Consider the following 27,792-nt stretch of genomic DNA (forward strand, 5'->3'; position numbering starts at 1 on the left):
TCTTAAAATGGAATCTCAGTTCGGGAAGTATCAGGTGCCAGTTAAAGGCCCTGTAGTAAATTCATGGATAACCAAAAAGTTAGGGTTAGGGTTAGGGTCTAGTTATCATTGAAAAATAACGCCTTACATTTTACATTTGTAGATAATTTCCTCTGAATGTGGATAATATGAACCTGCCATTTGCCTTCCACCCTAGCTGGACTTAATCTCTCCTCCCCCAAAGCCTCCAGAACACTTCAGCCTCTCTGTTACAGCATCTGTTTCAATGGCCTTGCATTCACTTTTTTTCATGAGTATACTTCCAGACCAGGGTGATAAACATCCTTGGCAAGGAACTCTTTTGTCCAATCCTGTAGCCTCCATAGAGTTTTCCCAAAGCAGGTATTGGTAAATGGTGATGGAATGAAGGTCATTAATGCATATGTGAGAAATAGGTTTATAATACATTGATCTTATGAACCCATGGGCAAACCCTCAGCAGGGATTCTGCAGACTATGCTCCATGCACACACATTTTGAATCTTGTCTATTCTGCTTATATCTCTGTTTATTTTGCTCCTATATGTGTATGGAAAAGAAGTCATTTCAAGTCTTTCAAGAAGGCCCACTCTACAATAGAGCTCTGTTGTTAAAAACAAAAAAAAAAAAGAAAGAAAAGAAAAAGGAGACAAAACAATTCTCTTGAAGAAGTAAATCTCTTTATCTGGGGTTAGGCCATTTTCTCAGGAAATTAACATTATTGTGAACTGGAATATCCTTGTGGACTTCATTTCCTTAACTCTTTACTTCTTTACTGTTAAACTTCAGCAGATAATCAATCCCATTTAGCAATCCAAGTGATGTGTGATGCAACAGGCCTCTGGTTTTCATCCATGTGAAGAAATATTTCTAGACCAGGCCCAGTAGAGTCTACCTGGAAGAACAAAGCAACCCTTGGCTACACTATTTGCCAAGATGATACAAACACAGCTTGAATTTGCCAAAGAGAAGGGGGTGGGAGGCAGGGGGTGCTGGTTTACAAAATCCAAGAAGGAAGTGAATAACCAAACGATAGGGAAAATTGGGATGCAGCAGAGCCTCGGGAACAATGGGAACCAGGGACTGGAAAGCTGCCGGAACTCTCTCCTCCTCCATTTGGAATCTCTGCTTCTCTATATGCTACCCTCAATCTCAGTGTAGATCAATCTTCTCTACCAGGAGGAAACCTAGCCTGACATAGCTCCTTTTTTTTTTTTTCTTCTCTTTCTCAAATCTTACAGCTTTATTCCTAGAGAGGGACAGTGTCCCTCAATTTTAATGAGAAAAATCCCAAGGAAAACCTTTGGGTCCAGATTGGATCAAACCTAACAGGAGATGTCATATAAATGGCACTCTTTTTCTTTTCTTAATTTTTTTTTTCTTATTAAGGCTGCACCTGCAGCATATGGAAGTTCCAGGGCTAGGGGTCAAATCAGAGCTGCAGGTGCAACCTACACCACAGCCACAGCAATGCCAGAGCCAAGCTACATCTGTGAACTACTCTGCAGCTTGAGGCAACATTGGATCTTAACCCAATGAGTGAGGTCAGGTATTGAACCTGCATCCTCGCAGACACTATGTTAGGTTCTTAACCTGCTGAGCCACAATTGGAACTCCAAAAATAACACTCTTGACCTAGACATGAGGGAGTTAAGGTGGAGAAGAGACAGTTTCTAAGAGAAGGGAGCTGGAAGTTTATTTGGGTCAGCAATTCCATAGATATTTTTTGCTCTTTTTGAAGGCATGGGCTGTCCTATTTACAAATAAATTCCTAAGCTTCTGGAAAGACAGAAAAGGGCTAGTGAAGAGCCACACATTGGATGTTTGACCCCAGAGAACAGACTTTCAGCATAGTAGCACAAGTAGCCCTCAGCAAAAGGCAGGGAGAGGTGAAATGTTTATTTGAAGCATAATCAGTGACAGTAGACTTCACATCAAAGGGCATTCAGAGAAACTGACAAGAAGTACCTAACATGTGTAGCACCTGACATGGAGCCTACTGGGAAGGATCAGTCTGTTTCCTTAAAGGAAAATGCTTTAAACTCCAGATTGCTTTGTGGTTTCTCTAAGCCCCACCCAGGACTGACACCAGCCCATGCAATGCCTTTGTGCAAATTAGAAAGGCAAGCCTTCCTTGAGGCAGACTCAGTACCAGCCCACCTCCCTAGCACCCTGCCAGGACCCCTGTGTTGAGGTGCTGTGTTCAGCCTCCACCTACCCTTCAGCCAGGCACCCTTGGGCAGGGTCCCACCTACACAAACAACTCTGGCAGCCCTGGCTCACCCAGAAGGAGGTGAGGAAGGCAGGCTATCTCTTCTCCAACATCAGTAAGAGTAAGACAGAGGTATCTTGGGCATTAGTAGGAGGAATGGCAACAATGACTGAATTCAAAGGACTCTAGGGATGGACAGCCCATCTCTGGATACCAGAGCCTTAGGGACATCTCTGGGAGTGGAGAGACCAGCAGCAAACTACACTGGTTGAGTGACAGCAGAAGCAGCATCAGCTTCTGAGGCTCCCAGAGTGATTCCACGAGCAGCAATGATGAGGGTCCATGCATGCTTGTTTGAGTTTGTTTTTTTGCAGTTTTTTCTTGTTGCTGATTTCCAGTCATACAGCGTTGTGATCAGAAAAGATGCTTGATATGATTACAATTTTCTTAAAGTTATCAAGGCTTGATTTGTGGTTCAGAATGTGATCAATCCTAGAGAATGTTCCATGTGCACCTGAGAAGAATGTGTGTTCTGTTGCTTTTGGATGGAATGTCCTATAAATATCTATTAAGTCCATCTGGTCTAATGCTTCATTCAGGGCCTGTGTTTCCCTATTGATTTTCTGTCTGGATGATCTGTCCATTGCTGTAAGTGGGATGTTAAAGTCCCCCACTATCACTGTGTTATTATCAAGTTCTCCTTTTAAGGCTGTTAGCAGTTGCCTTATATATTGAGGAGATCCTATGTTGGGTGCATATACATTTAAAATTGTTATATCTTCTTATTGGATTGATCCTTTGATCATTAGGTAATGTCCTTCTTTATCTCTTATAATGTTCTTTATTGTAAGGTCTGATATGAGTATTGCTACTCCAGCCGTCTTTTGATTCCTGTTTGCATGGAATATTTTCTCCCACCCTCTCACTTTCAATTTGTATGCGTCCCTAGAAGTGAAGTGGGTCTCTTGAAGACAGCATATATATGGGTCTTGTTTTTGTATGCATTCAGCCAGTCTATGTCTTTTGGTTGGGGCATTTAGTCCATTTACATTCAAAGTAATTACTGATATGTACATTCTTATTGCCATTTTATTACCTGTTGTGGATTTGTTTTTGTTGCTCTTTTTTTCTTTCCTTCTTCTCTTCTTCTCTCCTTTTATAGTTTGATGACTATCTTCAGTGTTGTATTTGAGTTGATTTTTATTTGTATGTGTATGAATTGTAGATTTTTAGTTTGCAATTACCCTGAAATTTTGATATAGGAGTCAGTATATATATGAGTTTGTCTTAAGTTGTCGGTCTCTTAATTGCAAGTGCATCTCCAGTGTCCTGCATTTGTACCCTCCTCTTCTCATGATTTCTGATTTTGGTTGCATATTTGTGTGTGGATGATTTCCTACCTTTACTGTATACATGCCTTTACTGGTGAGCCTTGTCATTTGTGGTATTTTTGTTTCCTGTTGCTGTCTTTTCTTTTCTGCCTAGAGAAGTTCCTTTAGTATTGTTGTAAAGCTGGTTTAGTGTTGCTGAATTCTCTTAGCTCTTGCTTATCTGTGAAGCTTTTGATTTCTTCTTCACATCTGAATGAGATCCTTGATGGGTAAAGTAATCTTGGTTGGGGTTTTTTTCCTTTCATCTTGTTAAGTATATTGTGCCACTCCCTTCTGGCCTGCAGAGTTTCTGCTGAAAAATCTGCCGATAACCATATCAGGATTCCTTTGTATGCTGTTTGTTTCTTTTCCCAGATGCTTTCGATATTTCTCTTTGTCTTTAATTTTGGTCAGTTTGATTAATATGTGTCTCGGGGTGTTCCTCCTTGGGCTTATTTTATATGGCACTTGTTGTGCTTCCTGGATTTGAGCGAGTGGCTCCTTTCCCATGTTAGGGAAATTTTTGGCTATTAACTCCTCAAATATTTTTCTGTCCCTTTATCTCTCTCTTCTTCTTCTGGCACCCCTAGAATATGGATGTTGGTGTATTTAATGTTGTCCCAGAGTTCTCTTAGACTGTCTTGTTTTCAATCTTTTTTCTTTTCTGTTCCACATCAGTGATTTCCACTAGTTTGTCCTCCACCTTGCTTATTCATTTTTCTGCCTCCTATATTCTGCTGTTGGTTGCTTCTAATGAATTTTTTAATTCAGTTATTGTATTTTGCCTCTCTGCTTAAGTTTGAAATCTTGCATTTCTTTGCTCAATGTTTGCTGTAAATTATCAATCTTTGCCTCCAGTTTGTTTCCAATGTCTTGCATCATCTTCAGCATCAACAGTCTAAAGTCTTTTTCCTGGAGGCTGAGAATCTCCAGATCACTTAACTGTTTTTCTGGGCTTTTTCTTCCTCCCTTATCTGAGTTATAGTTCTCTGCTTTTTCATTTTTATAGGTTTTTGCTGTGATCTCCTTTTTGCTGACAATAGAGTTGTAGCCTCTCTTCTGGTGTCTGCTGCACTTGTGGCTGAAGTTGGTACAGGGGCTTGCTGTAAGCTTTCTGATGGGAGGGACTGGTGCCTGATCACTGGTAGGTGGAACTGATTCCTATCCCTCTGGTAGGTGGGGCTTTGTCTCTGGGTGAGATTAGAGGTGGCTGTGTGTGGTGGGGGGATACTTTAGGCAGCCTGTTTACTGATGGATGGGGCTGTGATCCCACCTCAATTGTTGTTTGGCCTGGGGCTTCTCAGTGCTGATGGATCGGGCCAGATTTTCCCAAAATGGCCACCTCTAGAGGAACACACGCTGATAAATATTACTGAGACCTTTGCCTCCAATGTCCTTCCCCCACACTAAGCCACAGTCACCCCCCGTTTTCCCAGGTGATCCTCTAAGAACTGCAGTCAGGTCTGACCCAGATTCCTATGGAGGCTTTGCTGTGCCCTGGAACCCAGCACACAGAAAAGTCTACATGTTCCTTTCAATAATGGGATCTATGTTCCCCCCAGTTCCATGGAGTTCCTGCACACAAGCCCCACTGGACTTCAATGCCAGATGCTATGGGGGCTCTTTCTCCCAATGCCAGATCCCCAGCATGGGAACCTGATGTGGGGCTCAGAATTCTAACTCCTGTAGGTGAGTCTCTGTGATACAGTTACTTTCCAGTCTGTGGGCTTCCCACCCAGCAGGTATGGGGTTGCTTATATCACATAATCATCCTTCCTACCTCTTTTTTTTTTTTTTTTTTTTGTCTTTTTTGCTATTTCTTGGGCCGCTCTCACGGCATATGGAGGTTCCCAGGCTATAGGTCGAGTCGGAGCTGTAGCCACCAGTCTACGCCAGAGCCACAGCAACACAGGATCTGAGCTGTGTCTGTGACCTACACCACAGCTCACTGCGACACCAGATCCTAAACCCACTGACTGAGGCCAGGGATTGAACCGGTGACCTCATGGTTCCTAGCCGGATTCCTTAACCACTGAGCCACGACAGGAACTCCCCTCCTACCTCTTGATGTGGCCTCCTCTTTGACTTCTGGAGTATGATATCTTTTTGAAAGTTTCCAGTCCATTTGGCTGAAGGTTGTTCAGCATTTGCTTGTAATTTTATTGTTTTTATGAGAGAAGGTGAGCTCCAGTCATTCTATTCTGCCATCTTAATCCTCCAGAGTTGCTTTTAACCCTCCTTTATTGCTAGTGGGAATGTAAAGTGGTACAACCACTATGGAAAACAGTATGAAGGTCCCTCAGAAAACTAAATATAGGGCTACCATATGACCCAGCAATCTCACTCTTGGGTATATATGCACACAAAACTTTCATGCAAAAAGATACATGCACCCCAATGTTCACTGAAGCAATACTCACAAAGCTAAGACATGGAAACAACCTAAATGCCCATCGAAAAATGAATGGATTAAGAAGATGTGGTATATATATACAATGTAATACTACTCAGCCATAAAAAAGAACAAAATAATGTCATTTGCAGCAACATGGATGGAACTAGATATTCTCATATTAAGTGAAATAGGTCAGAAAGAGAAAGACAAATACCATATGATATCACTTGTATGTGGAATCTAAAATGCAGTGCAAATGAACCTATCTACAAAACGGAAACAGATTCACAGACATAGAAAACAGATTTGTGGTTGCCAAGGGTGAGGAGGGAGTGTGAAGGATGGGGAGTTTGGGGTTGGTAGATGCAAACTATTACATGTAGAATGGATGAGCAAAGAAGTTCTACTGTAAAGCACAGGGAAATATCCAGTCTCTTGGGATAGACCATGATGGAAGATAATATGAGAAAAGGAATGTGTGTACATATATCTATATATATGAGACTGGGTCACTATGCAGCATAGCAGAAATTGACACAACATTATAAATCAACTATACTCTAATTAAAAACAAAACAAAACAGAAACAAACACAGATTTATAAAGCAAACTTAAGATTACCATAGGGAAACCATGGGGAGGGGATAAATTAGGAGGATGGAATTAACATATACACAGTACTATATAAAAAATAGATAACTAACAAGGACTTACACTATAGCACAGGAAAATCTACTCAATATTCTGTAATAACCTATATGAGAAAAAAATGAATATATGTATATGTATAAATGATTCACTTTGCTATACACCTGAAACTAATACAACACTGTAAGTCAACTATACTCCAGTAAAATTTTTTAATTAAAAAAAGAATTTATGTAGCAGAATGCCTTGATAGAGATGAAACTTTTTTGTCTTTCAAATACCATATGTTATCACTTATATGTGGAACCTAAAATATGACACAAATGAGCTTATCTATGAAACAGAAACAGACTCACAGACATAGAGAACAGACTTGGGGTTACCAAGGGGAAGGAGGGGTTGGGGAGGGATGGATCGGGAGTTTGGGTTTAGCAGATACAAACTATTATGTGTAGAATGGATAAAAAACAAGGTCCTACCATAAGCACAAGGAACTATATTCAATATCCTCTGATAAACCATAGTGGAAAATAATGTGAAAAAGTATATGCACACACATACACACATATATCTGACTCCCTTTGCTATACAGCAAAGTATATATGTATATATGTGTGTATGCATACAGCAAAGTATATATATGTATATGTACACATATGTACATATGTATGTGTGTATGTATATGTATACACGCTGTATATACATATATATACACACACATTGCCTGTATAGCAAAGTATATATGTATATACGTGTGTGTGTGTGTGTGTGTGTGTGTGTATATCTGAATCCCTTTGCTGTACAGAAGAAATTAACGCATAATAAATCAACTGTACTTCAATAAAGTCAATTTTTATAAACCTTTTTTGTCTCCTTTATCTTTACCTTTGAAACATTAAAAATAACTCCCCTTTGAAGGATTTAAGGAAGATATACTTGGAAAGTATAGTGTGGATTTAGCAGGCCATTTTTTCTTTTCTTTTCTTTCTTCCTTTCTTTTTTTCTTTTGGCCTTGCTCTCTGCATGTGGAAGTTCCCGGGCCAGGGACTGAAACCTCACAACAGCAGCAAGGAGCTGCTGCAGCATCCATGCCAGATCCTTAACCCGTGGCACCACAAGAGAACCTCCAGGTCTCATTTTTTATAAGGTTATATTCAAAGTTGTTGGGTAGCCACTCTAAGGGAAGCCATATCCCCGTTGTCCCCCAAAAGGGAGGAATCAGTCTATTTAAGGTGGGTACCCAAAAGAAAGGCACTGGCAAGCCTGAAGCAGAAATGGAGAGGAAAATGATTAAGGTCAGGGTCTGCGGGTGGGGGACACCAGGATCTGGGGGTACTTTCTGAAACCAGTTGGAGATCAGCATTCCCCTGGAGGTCTGATCACCAGGAACCTGGGTGACCAGGGTACAGCTCTGCTGCAAATGCGCATCATGCCAGTGCCTGAAGCAATGGCCAGAAGAGTGGAGCCATCATCCCAGCACTGCGGTCCAGGGAATAAGTGCCCAGGCAGGCTGCCACTGTGCTGTTAGATCTCTGTTTATTTTTGTCCTTCGAAGGAGCCGCCCATGAATGTTCCAGTCCTTGCATGAGTCAGAGACTTGTTCCCCAAGAGCCTTTGCAGAATGCCTCCATTCCACCCTCCCCTCCTTCCTTCCCCTCCCCCACTGCCTGGCCTCCATCTGAGAGGTCACTGCTCACCAAGGCTGTGAGTGAATTAGGGGCTGGGCTGGGTCTCATTCTCTGACGCCAGCACCCAGAGCCATGGGGGTCGGGAAGTGAACTGGGTACTTAGTTATGCGAATATGTAGCCAAAAGTAACCTTCAAACCACTGAAGAAAAGACTAGATCATTTTAAAACATTGCCGCAGTGTCAGTGCCAGCTAGGACTAGGACTAGGACTTAGAGGGGAAAATATTAGCTCCTTAGTTCACTGCATCTATAAATACAGACAGGCCAAAGATTTTACATAAATATTTTAAGTAAAAAAGTAATCTAAAAATAGGAAAAAATATGGAGTTCCCATTGTGGTACAATGGAAAAGAATCTGACTAGTATCCATGAGGATACAGTTTCGATTGCTGGCCTCGCACAGTGGGCTGGGGATCCGGTGTTGCCATGAGCCATGGTGTAGGTTGCAGACGCGGCTCGGATCCCGCGTTGCTGTGGCTCTGGTGTAGGCCAGGGGCTACAGCTCCAATTCGACCCCCAGCCTGGGAACCTCCATATGCTGTGGGAGCGGCCCAAAGAAATAGCAAAAAGACAAAAAAAAAAAAAAAAAAAGAAGAAAAAGAAAAAAAAGGATAATAAAAAGGATAATGTGAGGCAAAGGGTATATTAAAAGAGCTCATACAAATCAAGAAGAATTGAAACTTCAATAGAAAAAAAATGGGCAAAAGTCACAAACAGGTAGTAACAAGGCAAATAGTCAAGACACAAATGAAAAAATGTTCAACTTCACTAATATTCAAAGAGGCAAATTGATACAATAATGAGATCATTTTCATCTGTCAGACTGACAAAGACTTCTAGTTGCTCAAACCCACAAAGTGACAAGGTTGGGAGAAACATGTACTTCATACTTTTTCTGTGGGCTTGCAAAACAGAACGAAGATCCACTCTCTCATGAGTCTCCCTTGCCTCCTCTCTCCCATCTTAAACAACTCTCCCTAGAATTCACCTCCCATTCCATCCATGGCCCTGTCTCTCTTCTCTTCACACCAGATTTATTGAAAGAGCATCTTATACACATGGCCTCCAATCCCTCGCCTCCCATTCACTTCTTCCCGCTCCATAGTAACTGCTCTCATCAGGGAGAGGTCACAAATGACCTCCTTGTGGCAAAAGTCAGAGGATGCCGGTCCTTGTCTCTCTTGCCTCTCAGCAGCATTTGACTCTGCAGATTAACTTCTCCCTGGATTTTCAAGATATCTAATTCTTTGGGTTTTGCTCCTTGCTCTCCGGTCACACCCCTTCAGGATCTTTTTTCATCCCTTAAATGCTGCTGTCCTCAGTGTCCCTCACTCTCCACCAGTGCTCTCTCATCCACTTCCACACCTCTAATTATGATGCTAAGGTGCATGACTCCTGCATAAACAGCCCAGATTTCTCTGCTGAACTCCAGACCTAAACAGTCATTTGCTTATTGCACTCACTCAAATCTGTCACTTTGGCCAATTTAATAAACTTCCCTTAACCCACTTTCTTGGGTATGTAATGAACATGAGATACCTACTTCTTGTATCCTTAAAAATTTTTTTTAAATTTTGAAATCATTATTCCTTCACAGAAAGTTGCCAAGACTGTATAGAGAGGTCCCTTGTGTCCTTCATCCAGTTTCTCCCAATGGTTACATTTTACATAACTGTAGTCAAATGTTAAAATCAGGAAATTGACATTGGAACAATGCGTATGCTTCTACACCACTTTATTATCTGTGTAGGCTGGTGGAACCACCAGTGCAATCAAGATACAGAACTATCCCATCACCACAAAGACTTCCCTCGTTTGCATCTCTTTTCACATGTTTCTTTCTTTTTAAAATTCTCATCAGGTCCTTGAGAGAACGGACCTTTATGTTATTTGGTTTTGTGTTTTCAAAACTGTGCCTTGCTCTTAGAAATCACTGCTAAATGTTTGTGAGAGCAAGAGTGGAAATATGGAAAGGGGATTCCATCTATGGAGGCCAGCAACAGCTACCTGGGATCCAGGACAGACTATGACAATGCTAAGCTCCAAGCCCACGGCCAGGGACCTGAGGACAGAGGCCTCTTCCTCAGACTTATCTCCTGTTTGAATAAGATGTTGGCAGATGCAGGAAGAGTCAGAGTAGTGAGACATCTCACATTAATTTCAATAATCACAGCTCTGTCTATAGAAAGGAAGAAGGACTTTTTCAATCCAGTACCTTTTTTGGGACTCTCTCACATCACACCACATGGCCAGTTACCCACTCCTTCTATCCGATGTCCCTGCTCTGCCTCACATTGCCAACACATCCTGTGCTTGCTGGAAGAACCAGGAGGGCTATCCTGACGTTGGCTTGTCTTCTCCTTGGCTAGCATATGTGGTAACATTCTTCTCAAGGCTCCATGAAAGTGTTGAGTCCAAGGGCATGATTTCAAAATTTTGCTTAATAGTAATTGCTCTTGGTAGATAAGTAATATTTTGGTTGCTCAGTAATTATGATAGTCAATAGGGGAACCCTAAAACTGGGAAGAGATGGAACACATAGAAGAAAACAGCCAAAGAAACTACATTGACAATTATGCATAAGTTCATGGCTATAAATGCCCCATATGGACCACGTGTGTGTGTGTGTGTGTGAGAGTGTGTGTGTGTGTGTGTGTGTGTGTGTGTGTGTGTGTGTGCCTATCACCAAATTACTGTTCCCAATAGAAGGAAAAATAAGGAAATACTTATCCAACATGATCTATGTTATCAGAATAGGTTTTAACCAGAGCAAAAGTCAATTTGTGTTGCCTTAAATAGCAAAGTCTCTGGTTAAAGTCTCTGAAATGAGAAACATTAGCTTGGAATCTTTGTGTCAGCAATGAGCAATTTGTGTTGTCTAGTCTGCAAGTCCCAAAGGGCAATTATTTGATTTCCAAGATTTAGACTCATTTATCAGTGGTAGTTTATAAACTTGGTTGCAGCAATTTGTGAGCTAATGTCATGCTTCCAGCAGGGTGGTTTGGAAATGGTCCATCTGGGAATTCATTTTCAATGAAAAAAGTGAGAGACATGAAATTAAGGTAGTACCTGGGCCCCTTCATTTGGGAAAATTAGGGCATTTGGAAGTACAGTGTATCCTGTACACGAAGTGGAAGACCTATTGATCTCATGTCAGAGCGTGTTTGGTTTTAAAGATCTATGTTCATAGAGAGCACACACGGGATGCATATGGTTAGAAGGACAGGGATGTCGTTTTATTCACGGCATCTCCCCAATGTTCAGAATAGCGCTCGGTGGATGGTGGGCTCTCATTTTTGTTGAATGAATGGTCAATACTTATACTGCATGCAGGGGAGAAAGAACAAATCAATAGCTGTTCAATTATCAACAAAGCCAGGGCACTCTGGGTAACCATGTCACAACTCAGACTTAGCTACAAAGTCTGTTGGGTCACAGCAAAATGAAAGAGACTTGAGAGAGAAACAAGGAAGCAGAAGAATAAGGATAGAGGGGAGGACAACCAAACATCTCTGGAAACCATCCTTGGTTCAGGGCCAGCTTGGTTTGGGATTGGGCAAGTCAGTCCAATCTAGAAGGTAGGGCATGACAGAGTGGGTCCAGTGACAGGCTGGAATCAAAGTCAGGTGGAGGGAGAATAGTCCAGGCCTAGCAGAACCCAGTCAGTAGTTGAAGATATCAGAGAAAGGATTTGTCGGGTAGGAGAGGGAACCAGAAATAGCTAAGAGGGTGAAGAACTGGAGTGCAGGACAGTGGAAAGGAGATCAAAGCCAGACTTACTGGGCTCACCTGGCAGATGACTGGGGAAGGCTGATATCTGGTGGGTCCACATGGATGCCCAAAGCATCCAGCTTTCCATCTCATTTTTGCCAAGTCTTCTAAAGGTTCACCAGCTGATGGGCAAGAGCTCATATAGTAGGCAGGGCTGAGCCTACAAGTAAAGGGAATCAGATCAGCCCCTCACTGTGTGTGTCCATGGTATTCTTAATATGTTTCTCAGTAATACTCATCACACTTGCAGGGACTTCAATGACTTGTGTTTCTTACTGGTGCAAGGGGCTATCTATATATCTATTTATGTATATCTATATAGATCTATATTTACATATATTTTTATGGTTGCACTCATGGTGCATGGAAGTTCCCAGGCCAGGAACTGAATCCCAGCTGCAGCTGCGACCTATGTTGCAGCTGTGTTAACATCCAATCCTTTAACTCACTGTGGTGGGCCAGGAATCAAACTCACACCTCCACAGCAACCCAAGCCACTGCAGTCGGATTCTTAACCCACAGCATCACAGCAGGAACTCCCAAGGGGCTATTTTATTTGTACTATTGCATATGCACAGCACCTGTACTTGGCACATAGTAGGTAGGCACATAATATGAATGAAAGAAAGAAGCAGGGCTTCCCATGGGAGAGGCTTGAGAAAGCAGGGGTGGACTCTGCAACTGAACAGGATTACATCTCAGTAGGATTCCTCCATCTCTTATGCCCTTGTGATGATCAGACTGGCTTTTACTCTGAGATTTGCAGAGTAAATCTCAACAAGGCAGCCTGGCCACATTGCCATTTGTTTCCTGAGCAGTACCAGATTTTCTGCTGCAATTATATACTTGGCTCTTTGAAGAATGTATTTTCATACCAGCATTTTCTTCCGCATGAAAGAAGAGAGCTAGTAAGACAGTGTGAGGCGCAAGGAGATGAAAGATGAGGAATCCAGAGAGGAAAGAGAGAAAGGAAATTAAGAAATTAAAATTTCCCATTACTGGAGTTCCTGCTGTGGCAGAGTAGATTAAGAATCCAACTGCAGTGGCTCAGGTTACTGTGGAGGCACAGGTTCAACCCCTGGCCCGGCACAGTGGATTAAGGATGTGGCATTGCCACTGCTGTGGCATAGGTCATGGCTGTAGCTTGGATTCAATCCCTAACTGAGGAACTTTCATATATTATGGGTGTAGCCATAAAAAAAAAAAGATATCCCATTACTTCTTGGACCACAAGTGGATCAGGGTTGCAGGTTGCTCCCCTCACAGTTATTGCCCCTATCCTGCCTACTTCTGACTTCCAATTTCCTACAAAATGGCTGAGGCAACAAACTATAGCCTCCGGAGAGTCACTGCAGAGAGAGAGGGAGCCCTGCCCACCACATCCCAACACTGCTGCCATCTTTGTTCTGAGCACCAGACTTTTGCTATATGCACTAAGGTTCCACATTCCTGTGGCTGTTGACCTTTCTGGGCTTTTTTTCTTTGTAGCATGAGCCTCTCAATCAGGGACAGAGTTAGAAGGTCATACACTCTAGAATGCCTCTGAAACCAAAGCTAATAAATAGCTGAAAAATGGGTGAGTGGAGGAAAAGAAAGACTCTATGTGTGTCTCTATATGTGTGTGATGTTAAACTAATGGGAAAATCATCGCAAATGGAATTCCAACAGGAGAAAATCCCATCCAACAGGAAATTGTAAACAATTCTAAGAAATAGCAAAGAATATACACTGTTTGCAGAAAAACTGAGGGATGACATCATGGCCTCTAAAAAGACTTGGTATCTGAAAAAAAATAAACTGAAGCAGAGAGATGATGGGAGCCTATCTGGAATGTGGGAATCTTTGTCCCATATTTTCATAGCAAGTTAAAAAAAAAAGGATTTCAAGCTTGATTCTAAGAGGGTAAGGGGAAAAACAAATAAACCAAGTGGCTTGGAACTAGCAGAAGTAATTTCCAGAGAGAGAGAGAGAGAGAGACTAACTATATGGGAAGGGCAAGAGTACCGATGGATTGAAGTCAGTGTTAAGAACTACCTAAATACTGTCATTGCCCTCATGGCATGCTTTCTTGATTTGGCGTCATGCTTTCCCCCCAAATGACCAGAGTAACTATCATTTGGGGAGAAGGCATGACAAGCATAATTCAATACAGAAATACCTAACTATTGTGCAAAGAGGGTAGGAACCACATAAAGCTATACAGTTTCCTGGGGGAACACGACAAGCACAGAAACAGCAAAGTTCACACAATCCCCAAAGTTTTTTTATGCCAGGAAAGCATGTTTAGGTTGAGACTAGACAGAGCTATTCACCAGAGCCCTGCCATACAATGCTCTGAAAACTTTCTGATGAAACTCTCAGGAAGGTGAGCTGTGCTTTATCTCTAAAGGAGAAATAATAATAGTACCTATCTCATAAAGCTACTAGGAAGATTAAAATAATTAATACTTGTAATGCATGTAGAACACTACCTAGTACATAGGCATGTATCAAGGGCCAACCACCAATCAAAGGCTGTTTTAGATGCTAAAAATACAGTGGTGAACATGGAGCTTCCATTCCATTGGAGTGACAGAAAATAAACCAATAAATAACACTGTATATAATACAGGGTCATGTAATAATAAGCACTCTAAAGAAAGTGATGAGAATGCTTTTTCACATAGGGTAGTAAGGAAAGGCTTCCATGAGGAGATGGTATTACACAAAGATCTGAATAGAGCAAGGGCAAAAATTGTGAGGGAATTTAGGGGAAAGTATTCTGGACAAAGGAAGTGGCATATGCCAAGGTCCTGAGGCAGGCACATGCTTGGGAAGTTCCCAAGAGAGTGGGGAGGCCAGTGTGGCTCAAGAGGTATGAGTAGGGAAAAAGGGTAGGAAGAAAGATCAGAGACACAGGCATGGGCCAGATCACACAGATTCTTGTCAGCGTGATTAGGACTTTGTATTTTGTTTAAGATTAGTCCGAAGCCACTGGAAAGGGTTGAACAGTGAAGTGATGTAATCTGACTTATCTGGAGAAGGATTGTGAGGGTGAGAATGAAAGCGAGGAGTTGTTAGGAGGCAGTACTCCAGGTGTGAGATGACGGTGCCTCAGACTGGGGGGGTCTGTACAGGTAGTGAGAAGCTGTATTTGAAGGGAGAAGTTATGAGTGATCGGGCCTGTTGTCAAATTGGACACAAGGTGTGAGAGAAAGAGGAAGCAGGCAAGTATTTGCGCTGAAGCAATTTGAGAGAATAGTGTCGCCATTCACAGACAACATTCAGGAAGGAGACGCTGGGGGAGGGCAGGTGTTGAAAAGTTTGATGTGGATTGGTTTAAAAGAAGATGTGATATACATATATATCAATATGTATATATACATGCATATGTTCACACAGACTCACACATACAAGTCATATTACTCAGCCATAAAAAAGAATGAGAGGGAGTTCCCGTCGTGGCGCAGTGGTTAACGAATCCGACTAGGAACCATGAGGTTGCGGGTTCGGTCCCTGCCCTTGCTCAGTGGGTTAAGGATCCGGCGTTGCCGTGAGCTGTGGTGCAGGTTGCAGACGTGGCTCGGATCCTGCGTTGCTGTGGCTCTGGCGTAGGCCGGTGGCTACAGCTCTGACTCAACCCCTAGCCTGGGAACCTCCATATGCCGCGGGAGTGGCCCAAGAAATAGCAACAACAACAACAACAACAAAAAAAAGACAAAAGACAAAAAAAAAAAAAAAAAAAAAAAAAAAGAATGAGAGAATGCCATTTAAAGCAACATGGATGGACAGACAGAGGAAGACAACTATCATATGTGATCACTCATATGTTGAATATAAAAAAATAATGCAGGAGTTCCCACTATGGCATAGAGGGTTAAGAGTCTGACTTCACTGGCTTTGGTCTCTGTGGAGGCATGTGTTCCATCCCTGACCCAGCACAATGAGTTAAAGAACCTGGTGTTGCCACGGCTGCAGCACAGGTTGCAGCTGTGGCTCAAATTAAATCCCTGGCCTGGGAACTTCATATTCTGTGGGTGTGGCCATTAAAAAATGTTTTTAAGAAAAAATAATACAAATGAAATTATCTACAAAACAGAAACAGACTCACAGACATAGAAAACAAACTTACAGTTTTCAAAGAGGAAAGGCAGGGGGTGCAGGGTAGATTAGTAGTATGGAATTAACATATACAAACTACAGATTTATAAATAGATAAGCAACAAGGACCTTTTGTATAGCACGTGGAACTATATTCAATATCTCATAATAATGTATAATGGAAAAGAATCTGAAATATATATAAATATGATTATGTATATAACCATATAATATACATATAACTGAATTACTTTTGCTGTACACCTGAAACTAATGCAATATTGTATTGTAAATTGACTATATTTCAGTTTAAAAAAATTTGTCTTTGTTAATTTTGAAATACAAATTATACACCCAAATCCAGTAGGCAGTAATAATGAGATTTTTTTTTTTCCTTTTTTTCTTTTTTCTTGTTAAGGCTGCCTCTGAAGCATATGGAAGTTCCCAGGCTAGGGGTCAAATCATAGCTGCAGCTGCCGGCCTACACCACAGCCACAGCAATGCAGGATCCAAGCCAATTCTGCGAACTGCACCGCAGCCTTTGGCAATGCTGGATCCTTAAGCCACTAAGTGAAGCCAGGTATCAAACCCTCTTCCTCATGGATACTAGTCAGGTTCTTAACCTGCTGAGCCATGACAGAAACTCCCCGCAATGAGATTTTATAGAACATAAAATCGTGACTGCAGCGAGTGTTTCTGAGACAGGTTTGAGGCCCATGTGTGGAGAGCTGCAGGATAGAAGAATTAGGAGCCACCTTGCAGGGAGGAGGACAGAGGGGACATGGTGGCTAGCAGCTCAGAGGCCCTAGTGGAGTGGTGTGGGGGACAGCCTTAGCCAGGCAATGGCGGAGGTGTTTGGGCAGTAGGGGAAGAGGGTTTCTCAACTGAGTCCAAATAGCTCCAGAGTCACACTTGTTTTCTCCCTGTCTATGGATTCTGAGACCAAGAGTGTGAGATCAAGATAAATCACTTAATATTTCTGAGCCTCTTGTTTTTTCATTTTTTGTTTTTTTGTTTGTTTGTTTGTTTTTCCTTTTAGGGCTACACCTGCAGCATACAGAAATTCCTAGGCTAGGGGTCAAATCAAAGCTGCAGCTGCTGGCCTGTAGCACAGCTGCAGCAGTGACAGATCTAAGCTTCATCTGTGACCTACTCTGCTGTTTGCAGCAACACCAGATCCTCAACCCACTGATGGAGGCCTGGAATCAAACCTGCATCCTCATGGATACAATGTTGGGTTCTCCACCCACTGAGCCACTACAGGAACTCCTAAGCCTCTTGTTTTTATCTGTAAAGTAAGGAAAACAGTCAAATAATGCTAATGAAAACTAATAACTATTGAATATTTTTCTATATGTTGGGCCCTGTACTAATTATTTTGCAAGCATTGTCTCATGTAAAGGTCGCAATAATCCAGAAGACAGATGTCATTTTACAGACAAGGAAACTGAGATTTGGAGAGGTCAAGGAACTTGCCCAGGGTCACATAGCTTGCATGTGGTTAAAAGAGAAGAGACCAGGATTGAAATCCTGATGGTATGACTCTAGAATCTGCTAAACTGCTCCAGTTCTCATGCCCTGTTAGCACAGGATTAAAATGCCACCTCACAGACATGTTATATATGACAAAGCACTAAGAAGCATGGCCATGTTCAGGTTGTTGCTGATGACTGTAGGAGCTGGCCAACATCAAATGGTGTAGTGGGCTAAACAGTGCCCCTCTGTTCCCACTGCCCACCCCCCATGGACATCAGGATGTCCATGTCCTAACATCTGGAACCTATGACCTCTATATTATATGGCAAAGGGATTCTGCAGATGTGATTAGATTGGGAATCTTGAGATAAAGAGATGGCCCTGGATGATCCAAGTGGACCCAGCATAATCACAAGGGTTCTTCTTTTTTTTTTTTTTTTTTTTTTTTTTGCCTTTTTAGGGCCATAGCCATGGAATATGAAATTTCCCAGGCTAGGGGTCAAATTGGAGCTGTAGCTACTGGCCTACACCACAGCCACAGCAATGCAGGATCCGAGTCACATCTGCAACCTACACCACAGTTTATGGCAGTGCTGGATCCCCAACCCATTGATCAGGACCAGGGATCAAACCTGCATCCTCATAGATACTACTAGTCAAATTTGTTTCCACTGTACCACAATGGGAACTCCCACAAGGGTTATTCTAAGAGAGGAGGTGATATGAAGATGAGGGTAGAGGAAGACTAAGATTTAAAGATGCTATGCTGCTGGCTTTGAAGATGGAGGAAACATCCATAAGCCAAGAAATGCAAGAAATAACAGTTCTAGGAGCTGGAAAAGGCAGGGAAACAGATTTCCCCCAAGACCCCCCAGAAGCAAACAACCCTGCTGACACCTTGGCTGAGCCCCATGAAACAGTTTTGGACTTCTGGCCTCTAGAACTATAAATCTATGTCATTTTTAAGCTGTCAAGTGTGTGAATTTGTCACAGCAGCAATAGGAAATTGATACGACAGGGTGGTGTTGGCATGGCCCCTGCTGGCGAGGATCCGAGGGTGATGGAGAATTGGTGAGGTAGTCAAAGTCCCTGGACATTTTCAAAGGTAGGACAGTCTGTGAGAAAAGGCTAAGAAGTAGCCTCAGGCTTGGGATGGATATAATTTCTAAGTAGCTCATGGAAGACTGTGCTTCCAAAAAGGTCAAAAACTGGTTTCCCACTATGAAAAGGTGTGTTGAATCAAAGCAACTTGGTCTGGGCTAACCAGGCTTCCTTCAGGGTTAAGGACTGACGCACCTGCACCAGGTGAGATTGGGTTCCCGGCCTTGAAGGTAAGGAATGGGACCTTGGCTCAGCACCCTGCACAGTGCTTTGTCCTGTGCTACTTGTCCTGTGTTACTGGGGCACCAGTAAAATTTGTCCCTTGTTTTCTCCTAGACAGTGTGACTCAGAAACAAGAAACACACAGGTATATTCACCCATATGTGTGTGTATGTGTATGTGTGTGCATATATATATATCTCAGAATTGGAGCTAACTGCTTTCTCATTATAGACTTCTGAATAAACACCTGGAAAATTTTTTCTACCCAAACTTAAAGAATTAAGGAAAGGAATCGTGCAGAGGCAGTGGTTCTGATCCTAAGGAAATTCATGCCATTTTTCATACATATCCAAACTTATGAACATTTCACCCATAGAAATAAAAAATATTGGCATCAGCAAAAACAAGTTAACACTGTACCTGATTTATTGCTGGCTCTGGGTAACTGCAAAGATATGCCATAATAATGTCATTTTAATCAACCACTGTGTAACTAATTGAAATACTAATACACTACAATTTTAACAGGACTATCTAAATTTCCTAAAGTTGTCCCCTGTAAAGGCTCCTTGCCAAAAAAGTGGGAGTATTGCTGATTTTTCTCCCCAAGGAAAGCATCATTCAAAGAATGACATTACATCACTCCAGAACTTTTTAGAGAGCTTCAAATACCCTTGGTTTGAGTGACATTGAGTTAGAACTTATTAGGTTTTGGCACACAATCATTAGAATCCACAAATTCAACACCAGACATATCATTTGTATTATTAATTTTTTCCTGATTATTATTTTTTAAATAGCTGTACCTGCACCATACAGATGTTCCTGGGCCAGGGGTCAAACCAGAACTGCAGCTGTGGTCTACACCAGTTTGCGGCAATGCCAGATCCTTAACCCACTGAGTGAGGCCAGCTATTGGATCTGCATCCTCACAGAGACAATGTTGGGTGCCCACTAAGCCACAATGGGGACCCCAATTTTTCCCTGAGAATTAAATACTGCGCATGTCAGAGTTCCCACTCTGGTGCAGTGGAATCAGCAACAACTCTGTTGTGCTAGGATGCATGTTCGCTCCCCTGCCCAGCACAGTGTGGGTTAAGGGATCCAGTGTTGCCACAGCTGCAGCATAGGTCACAGCTCAAATCTGATCCCTGGCCTGGGAAATCCATAGGCAGCGAGGGTGTCCAAAAACAAAAACAAAAACAACCTAACAATGCCATTGTATAAAATTTAGGAATACAGGAAAATGTGCAATAGGAAAATACAAATACGCCATAATAGAACTGCATGGATATAGAACTATTAACATCTTACTATACTTTTTTTTTTTCTTTGTCTTTTGTCTTTTTTAGGGCCACACCTGCGGCATATGGAGGTTCCCAGGCTAGGGGTCTAATTGGAGCTGTTGCCTTCGCCAGAGCCACAGTAATGCCAGATCCGAGCCACATCTGCAACCTACACCACAGCTGCGACCTACACCACAGCTCATGGCAATGCCGGATCCTTAACCCGCAATCTCATGGTTCCTAGTCGGATTCATTTCCACTGTGCCTTGCTATACTTTTTAACTGAACATAGATGATAGCATCTTACTATGTTTTTAAATGCATTTATTTTCATACAATTTTTAAATGTTTATATACTCATCTGTGGGTGTTTTCTTTTTAAAAAATTCAGAATATATGAAAAACTACAACCTGAATTTTTTCATTGAGTCACAAACATTCTCCCAAATCATTAAATATTCTTGAAAATAACCTAAGTTGTGTCATATGGATTTACCATAATACTTAGTGATTTTACATTATTGGATTTTAGATTGTTTTTACAAGATTCAGTAACAAGTCTTATACTTAAATGTGAAAACTTTTAATCATTTCACTAGCTAAGTTCTTAGAATTACTGGGTTAGAGGACAGTAATTTTAAAGATTCTGGTACAGAAACGTAATAACAGTGTACCTCTCCACCGAACTTATACTTATCCTGAGTATTATCTTGTTTAAATTAAAAACTTGAGTTGAGAACAAACAGAGGAACTTCAACACAATAGTCATAAATACGCACAGGTCCGATCTTAGGTAAATTTACCTTTTCTGACCAGACAAGTGAAATTTCTCCTATGGAGTTTCTAGGAAAGTTTCACATTTACAGGTAGTTTTTAAAAAGCAGTGTTTCTGGTGTGTGTGTGTTTCCAGTGAGCACCTGTAACTTTTTTTCCTTTTATACTTTTTGTCTTTTTAGGGCCACACCCAGAGCATATGGAAGTTCCCAGGCTAGGGGTTGAATCAGAGCCGTTGCTGCCGACCTACACCACAGCTCACGGCAATGCCAGATCCTTAACTCACTGAGTGAGGCCAGGGACTGAACCCACAACCTCATGGATCCTAGTAGGACTCGTTTCCACTGTGCCACAATGGAAACGCCCCAAGAAGATTTTTAACAGAAAAAAAAAAACCAATGCAGCCAGCACAGTCCTGTCTTAGATAGGGCTGCTTGAGTTTCTTTGCTCAAAATGGAAGGGTAAATGATCTTTTCCTTTTAAAAATGTGTTTTAAAAAAAATCCCAGAACATTCCTTTGACTCTACACCTGCCCACATCTCTTCTACCATCTCTCCTCTTCTCTACCCATTTTTGAAAGTCATCTACAGTTGCTGGAAACGTTCACTTCTTCAACCTCCCCTTTGGTTCACAGTTGCATCACAGCTCTGTCCCAACCATTCCACTAAAAATGTTTTGCAAGGGCGATCAGTGACCTTCAATTGAGAAATCCTTCAGTTGCTTTTTGGTCCTTATTTCAGTGGATCTGTATGTTGAATGTAATGCTGGGGAACTGCTTCTTCCCTCTTGAAATTCTCAACCCTCGGCTTTGGTGATACCACACTTTCCTGAACGCTCCTCAAGCCTTTCTAACCTTTTCTTCTTGGCCACCTTCCTAAGCTCCTCTTCCACAGCCCACTCTGTAAGTCTTGATATTCTTCCATTTTTCCACAGCTCTCTTCTCTTTTTGTTCTGTGTATCCTCTCTGGCAGAGCTCACACACTCTCATGGTTGTGACAGCTACCCAAATGCCAAGTCTCCCAAACCCGCACCTCCACCTAAGCCCTCAGACACACGAATCTGTCTGTTCAACATACCTATTGGAATCTACCACCACAGACACTACAAGGTAATACATCCCAGATTCTCTTGCTCTTTGCATGCTTCTCCACCATTCTCTGTTGGTGACATGCTTAAGGATCCAAACTAGAAACTTGAGAAGCATCTCAGGATCCTCACTGGATAATAAGCTACAACATGTCAAGCCATCCATGGTTCAATCCAAACACACAATCATATTCCAAGAAACATGAATCTGACAACACCACATAATGGTAAAGCAACTCAGAGTTTTCTTGAAGAACATCAATTGAAGAGAATTCATACATGGTCAAGCTTCTTTTTTAAATAAATTTTATTTACTTATTTTTATTGCTCAATGAATTTATTACATTTATAGTTGTACAATGATCATCACAATCCAATTTTATAGGACTTCCATCCCACACCCCAGTGCATCCCCTGACCCCCCAACCTGTCTCCTTTGGAAAACTTGTTTTTCAAAGTCTGTGAGTCAGTATATGTTCTGCAAAGAAGTTCAGTCTATCCTTTTTTCAGATTCCACATATCAGTGATACAATTTGATGTTGGTGTCTCATTGTCTGACTGACTTCACTTAGCATGATAATTTCATTTCTTTTTTTTCTTTCTTTTTTTTTTTACTAGCCTGGCTTGAAAATTTTATTTATTTTTTCTTTTTCTTTTTTTTTATTACTCATATGAATTTATCACATCTGTAGTTGTATAATGATCATAACAATCCAATTTCACAGGATTTCCATCCCACAGCCCAAGCACATCCCCCCACCCCTCAAACTGTCTCCTCCGGAGACCATAAGTTTTTCAATGTTTGTGAATCAGCATCTGTTCTGCAAAGAAGTTCAGTCTGTCCTTTTTTCAGATTCCATGTGTCAGTGAAAGCATTTGATGTTGGTGTCTCATTGTATGGCTGACTTCACTTAGCATGATAATTTCTAGGTCCATCCATGTTGCTAAAAATGTTGGTATTTCGTTCCTTTTAGTGGCTGAGTAATATTCCATTTTGTATATGTGCCACATCTTCTTGATCCACTACTCTGTAGATGGACATTTAGGTTGTTTCCATGTCTTGGCTATTGAAAAGAGTGCTGCAATGAACATTGGAGTACACGTGTCTTTTTGAGTCATGGTTTTCTCTGGATAGATGCCCAGAAGTGGGATTGCTGGATAAAATGGTAGTTCTATGTTTAGTTTTCTGAGGAAACTTCCATACTGCTTTCCACAGTGGTTGCACAAATTTACATTCCCACCAACAGTGTTCCTTTTTCTCCATACCCTCTCCAGAACTTACTGTTTGTAGACTTTTTGATGATGGCCATTCTGGCAGGTGTAAAGTGGTACCTCATAGTGGTTTTGATTTGTATTTGTCTAATAACAAGTGATGTTGAACATGTTTTCATGTGTTTTTTGGCCGTCTGTATATCTTCTTTGGAGAATCATTTACATCTTCTGCCCATTTTTTGATGGGGTTGTTTGGTTTTTTTGGTATTGAGCTGTAGGAAACGTTTAGAAATTTTAGAAATTAATCCCTTGTCAGTCAACTCACTTGCAAAGATTTTCTCCCATTCTTTCGGTTGTCTTTCCTTTATGTTTAGGGTTTCCTTTGCTGTGCAGAAATATTTATGTTTAATTAGGTACCATTTGTTTATTTTTCTTTTTACTGTCATTCCTCTAAGAGGTGGATCTGAGAAGATGTTGCTGTCGTTTATGTCAGAGAGTGTTTGGCCTATGTTTTCCTCTAAGATTTTTATAGTGTCCGGTCTTATACCTAGGTCTTTAATCCATTTGGAGTTTATTTGTGCGTGTGGTGTTAAGGAGTGTTCTAATTTCATTCTTTCCATGTGGCTGTCCAGTTTTTCCAGCACCATTTATTGAAGGGGCTGTCTTTTCTCCATTGTATATTCTTGCCTCCTTTGTCATAGATGAGTTGGCTTTAGGTGCGTAGGTTTAATTCTGGGCTTTCTATCCTGTTCCACTGATCTATATTTCTGTCTTTGTGCCAGTACCATATGGTTTTGATGACTGTTGCTTTGTAGTATAGTCTGAGGTCAGGGAGCCTGATTCCTCCAGCTCCATTTTTATTTTTCAGGCTGTCTTTGGCTATTCTGGGTCTTTTGTGTTTTTAAACAAATTTTAAAATATTTTGTTCGAGTTCTGTGAAAGATGTCCTTGGTAATTTGATAGGGATTTCACTGAATTTGTAGGTTGCCTTAGGTAGCATAGTCATTTTGATAATATTAACTCTTCCAATCCAAGAGTATGGTATGTCTTTCCATCTATTTCTGTCATCTTTGATTTCTTCCATCAGTGTCTTATGGTTTTCAGAGTACAGGTCTTTTGTCTCTGTAGGTAGGTTTACTCCTAGGTATTTTATTCTTTTGGATGCAATGATAAACGGGATTGCTTCCCTAATTTCTCTTTCTGATCCTTCATTGTTAGTGTATAGAAATGCTGTCAGTTTCTGTGCATTAATTTTGTATCCTGCGACTTTGCCAAATTCATGGATGAGCTCTAACAGTTTTCTGATAGAGCCTTAGGATTCTCTAGGTATAGTATCATGTCATCTACAAATAGTGATAGTTTTACTTTTTCCTTTCCAATTTGGATTCCCTTTATTTCTTTTACTCCTCTGATTGCCTAGGCTAGGACTTCCAAAACTATGTTGAAGAGTAGTGGTGAGAGCAGACATCGTCTTGTTCCTGATCTCAGCGGGAATTCTTTCAGCTTTTCACCATTGAGAATGATGTTCGCTCTGGGTTTGTCACATATGGCCTTTATGATGTTGAGGTAGGTTCCATCTATGCCCACTTTCTGAAGAGTTTTTGTCAGAAATGGGTGTTGGACTTTGTCAAAGGCTTTTTCTGCATCTATTGAGAGGATCATATGGTTTTATTCTTCAGTTTGTTAATGTGGTGTCATCACACTGATCAATTTGTGCATATCGAAGAATCCTTGCATGCTTGGGATAAATCCCACTTGATCATGATGTACAATCCTTTTAATGTATTGTTGGATGCAGTTTGCTAGTATTTTGTTGAGGATTTTTGCATCTATGTTCATCAGTGAAATTGGCTTGTAATTTTCTTTCTTTTTTTTTTTTGTGGTATCTTGGTCTGGTTTTGGTACCAGGGTGATGGTGGCCTCATACAATGAGTTTGGGAGTGTCCCTTCCTTTGCAATATTTTGGAATAGTTTCAGAAGGAGAGGTGTTATCTCTTTTCTAAACGTTTGATAGAATTTGCCTGTGAAGCTGTCTGGTCCTGGACTTTTGTTCATTGGGAATTTTTTAACCAGTTTCAAATTCAGTACTTTTGATTGGTCTGTTCATCTTTTCTATTTCATCTTGGTTTAGTCTTAGAAGATTTTACTTTTCAAATAATGTGTCCATTTCTTCTAGTTTTTCTGTTTTATTGGTGTATAGTTGCACATAGTAGTCTCTTATGACCCTTTGTATTTCTGTGATGTCTGCTGTTACTTCTCCTTTTTCATTTCTAATTTTATTGATTTGAGTCCTCTCTCCTTTTTTCTTGCTAAGTCTGCATAAGGGTTTATCAATTTTGTTGATCTTTTTCAAAGAACCAGCTTTTCCTTTCATTGGTTTTTTTTTTTTTATGGTTTTGTTTCTATTTCATTGATTTCTGTTCTGATCTTTATGATTTCTTTCCTTCTGCTAACTTTAGGTCTTGTCTGTTCTTCACTCTCTAGCTGCTTTAGATGTAAAGTTAACTTGTGTATTTGAGCTTTTCTTGTTTCCTGAGGTGAGCTTGTATTGCTATAAATTTTCCTCTTAGAATGGCTTTTGCTGCATCCCATAGGTTTTGGAGCATTGTATCTTTGTTGTCATTTGCTTCTAGGTATTTTTTAATTTCCTCTTTGATTTCTTCAGTGATCCAGTGGTTGCTTAGTAGCATGTTGTTTAGTCTCCACGTGTTTGCGTTTTTTGCAGTTTTTTCTTGTTGTTGATTTCCAGTCATATAGCATTGTGGTCAGAAAAGATGCTTGATATGATTTCAACTTTCTTAAAGTTACCGAGGCTTGATTTGTAGCCCAGGATGTGATCAATCTTACAGAATGTTCCATGTGCACCTGAGAAGAATGTGTATTCTGTTGCTTTTGGATGGAATGTCCTATAAATATCTATTAAGTCTACCTGATCTAATATTTCATTCAGGGCCTGTGTTTCCTTGTTGATTTTCTGTCTGGATGATCTGTCCATTGCTGTAAGTGGGATGTTAAAGTCCCCCACTATTATTGTATTATTGATTTCTTCTTTTAAGGTTGTTAGCAGTTGCCTTATATATTGAGGAGATCCTATGTTGGGTGCATATACATTTAAAATTGTTATATCTTCTTCTTGGATTGATCCTTTGATCATTAGGTAGTGACCTTCCTTGTCCTTTAAAATATTCTTCATTAAAAGTCTATTTTGTCTGATATGAGTATTGCTACTCCAGCCGTCTTTTGATTCCCGTTTGCATGGAGTATTTTCTCCCATCCTCTCACTTTCAATTTGTATGTGTCCCTAGAAGTGAAGTGGGTCTCTTGAAGACAGCATATATATGGGTCTTGTTTTTGTATGCATTCAGCCAGTCTATGTCTTTTGGTTGGGGCATTTAGTCCATTTACATTCAAGGTAATTATTGATATGTACATTCTTATTGTCATTTTATTACCTGTTTTGGATTGTTTTTGTTGCTCTTTTTTCTTCCCTTCTTCTCTTGTTCTCTCCTCTTGTGGTTTGATGACTATCTTTAGTGTTGTATTTGAGTTGACTTTTCTTATTTGTTTGTGTATCAGTTGTAGATTTCTGGTTTGCAGTTTTTCTGAAGTTTTGATATAAGATTCTACATATATATGAGTTTGTCTTAAGTTGTTGGTCTTTTAATTGCAAGTGCATCTCCAGTGTCCTGCGTTTGTACCCTTCCCTTCTCATGATTTCTGATTTTGGTGGCATAATTGTGTATGGTTATTTTTGTATCTTTACTGTATATATACTTTTACTGGCAAGCCTTGTCATTTGTGGTATTTTTGTTTCTGGTTACAGCCTTTTCTTTTCTGCATAGAGAAGTTCCTTTAGTATTTGTCCTAAAGCTGGTTTAGTGTTGCTGAATTCTCTTAGCCTTTGCTTATCTGTGAAGATTTTGATTTCTTCTTCACATCTGAATGAGATCCTTGCTGGGTAAAGTAATTTTGGTTGGAGGTTTTTTTCCCTTCATCTTGTTAAGTATATTGTGCCACTCCCTTCTGGCCTGCAGCGTTTCTAATGAAAAATCTGCCAATAACCTTATCGGGGTTCCCTTGTATGCTGTTTGCTTCTTTTCCCTATCTGCTTTCAATATTTTCTCTTTGTCTTTAATTTTGGTCAGTTTGATTAATATGTGTCTCAGGGTGTTCCTCCTTGGGTTTATTTTATATGGCACTTGTTGTGCTTCCTGGATTTGAGTGAGTGGCTCCTTTCCCAAGTTAGGGACGTTTTTGGCTATTAACTCCTCAAATATTTTTTCTGTCCCCTTCTCTCTCTTGTCTCCTTCTGGCTCCCCTATAATACGGATTTGTTGCATTTAATGTTGTCCCAGAGTTCTCTGAGACTCTCTTCATTTGTTTTGAATATTTTTTCTCTTTTCTGTTCTGCATCTGTGATTTCCACTGGTCTAGCTTCTTGAACTGTTCTTTT

At 40.8% G+C, this 27,792-nt stretch overlaps 1 long non-coding RNA gene across 1 annotated transcript in view; it reads right to left on the minus strand.

The window, feature by feature from the left end:
• The window catches only part of LOC110260720, a 78,346-nt gene continuing 50,919 nt past the window's right edge, over positions 366–27,792 (minus strand). The window contains exons 2-3 of the long non-coding RNA XR_002344064.1: positions 12,121–12,262; positions 366–913 (exon numbers count right to left, since the gene is read on the minus strand). This is a non-coding gene — a long non-coding RNA (uncharacterized LOC110260720). The remainder of the gene's footprint in view (positions 914–12,120; positions 12,263–27,792) is intronic.

The sequence above is a fragment of the Sus scrofa genome, chromosome 5 (assembly GCF_000003025.6).
Source record: "Sus scrofa isolate TJ Tabasco breed Duroc chromosome 5, Sscrofa11.1, whole genome shotgun sequence".
Taxonomy (NCBI): Eukaryota; Metazoa; Chordata; class Mammalia; order Artiodactyla; family Suidae; genus Sus; species Sus scrofa.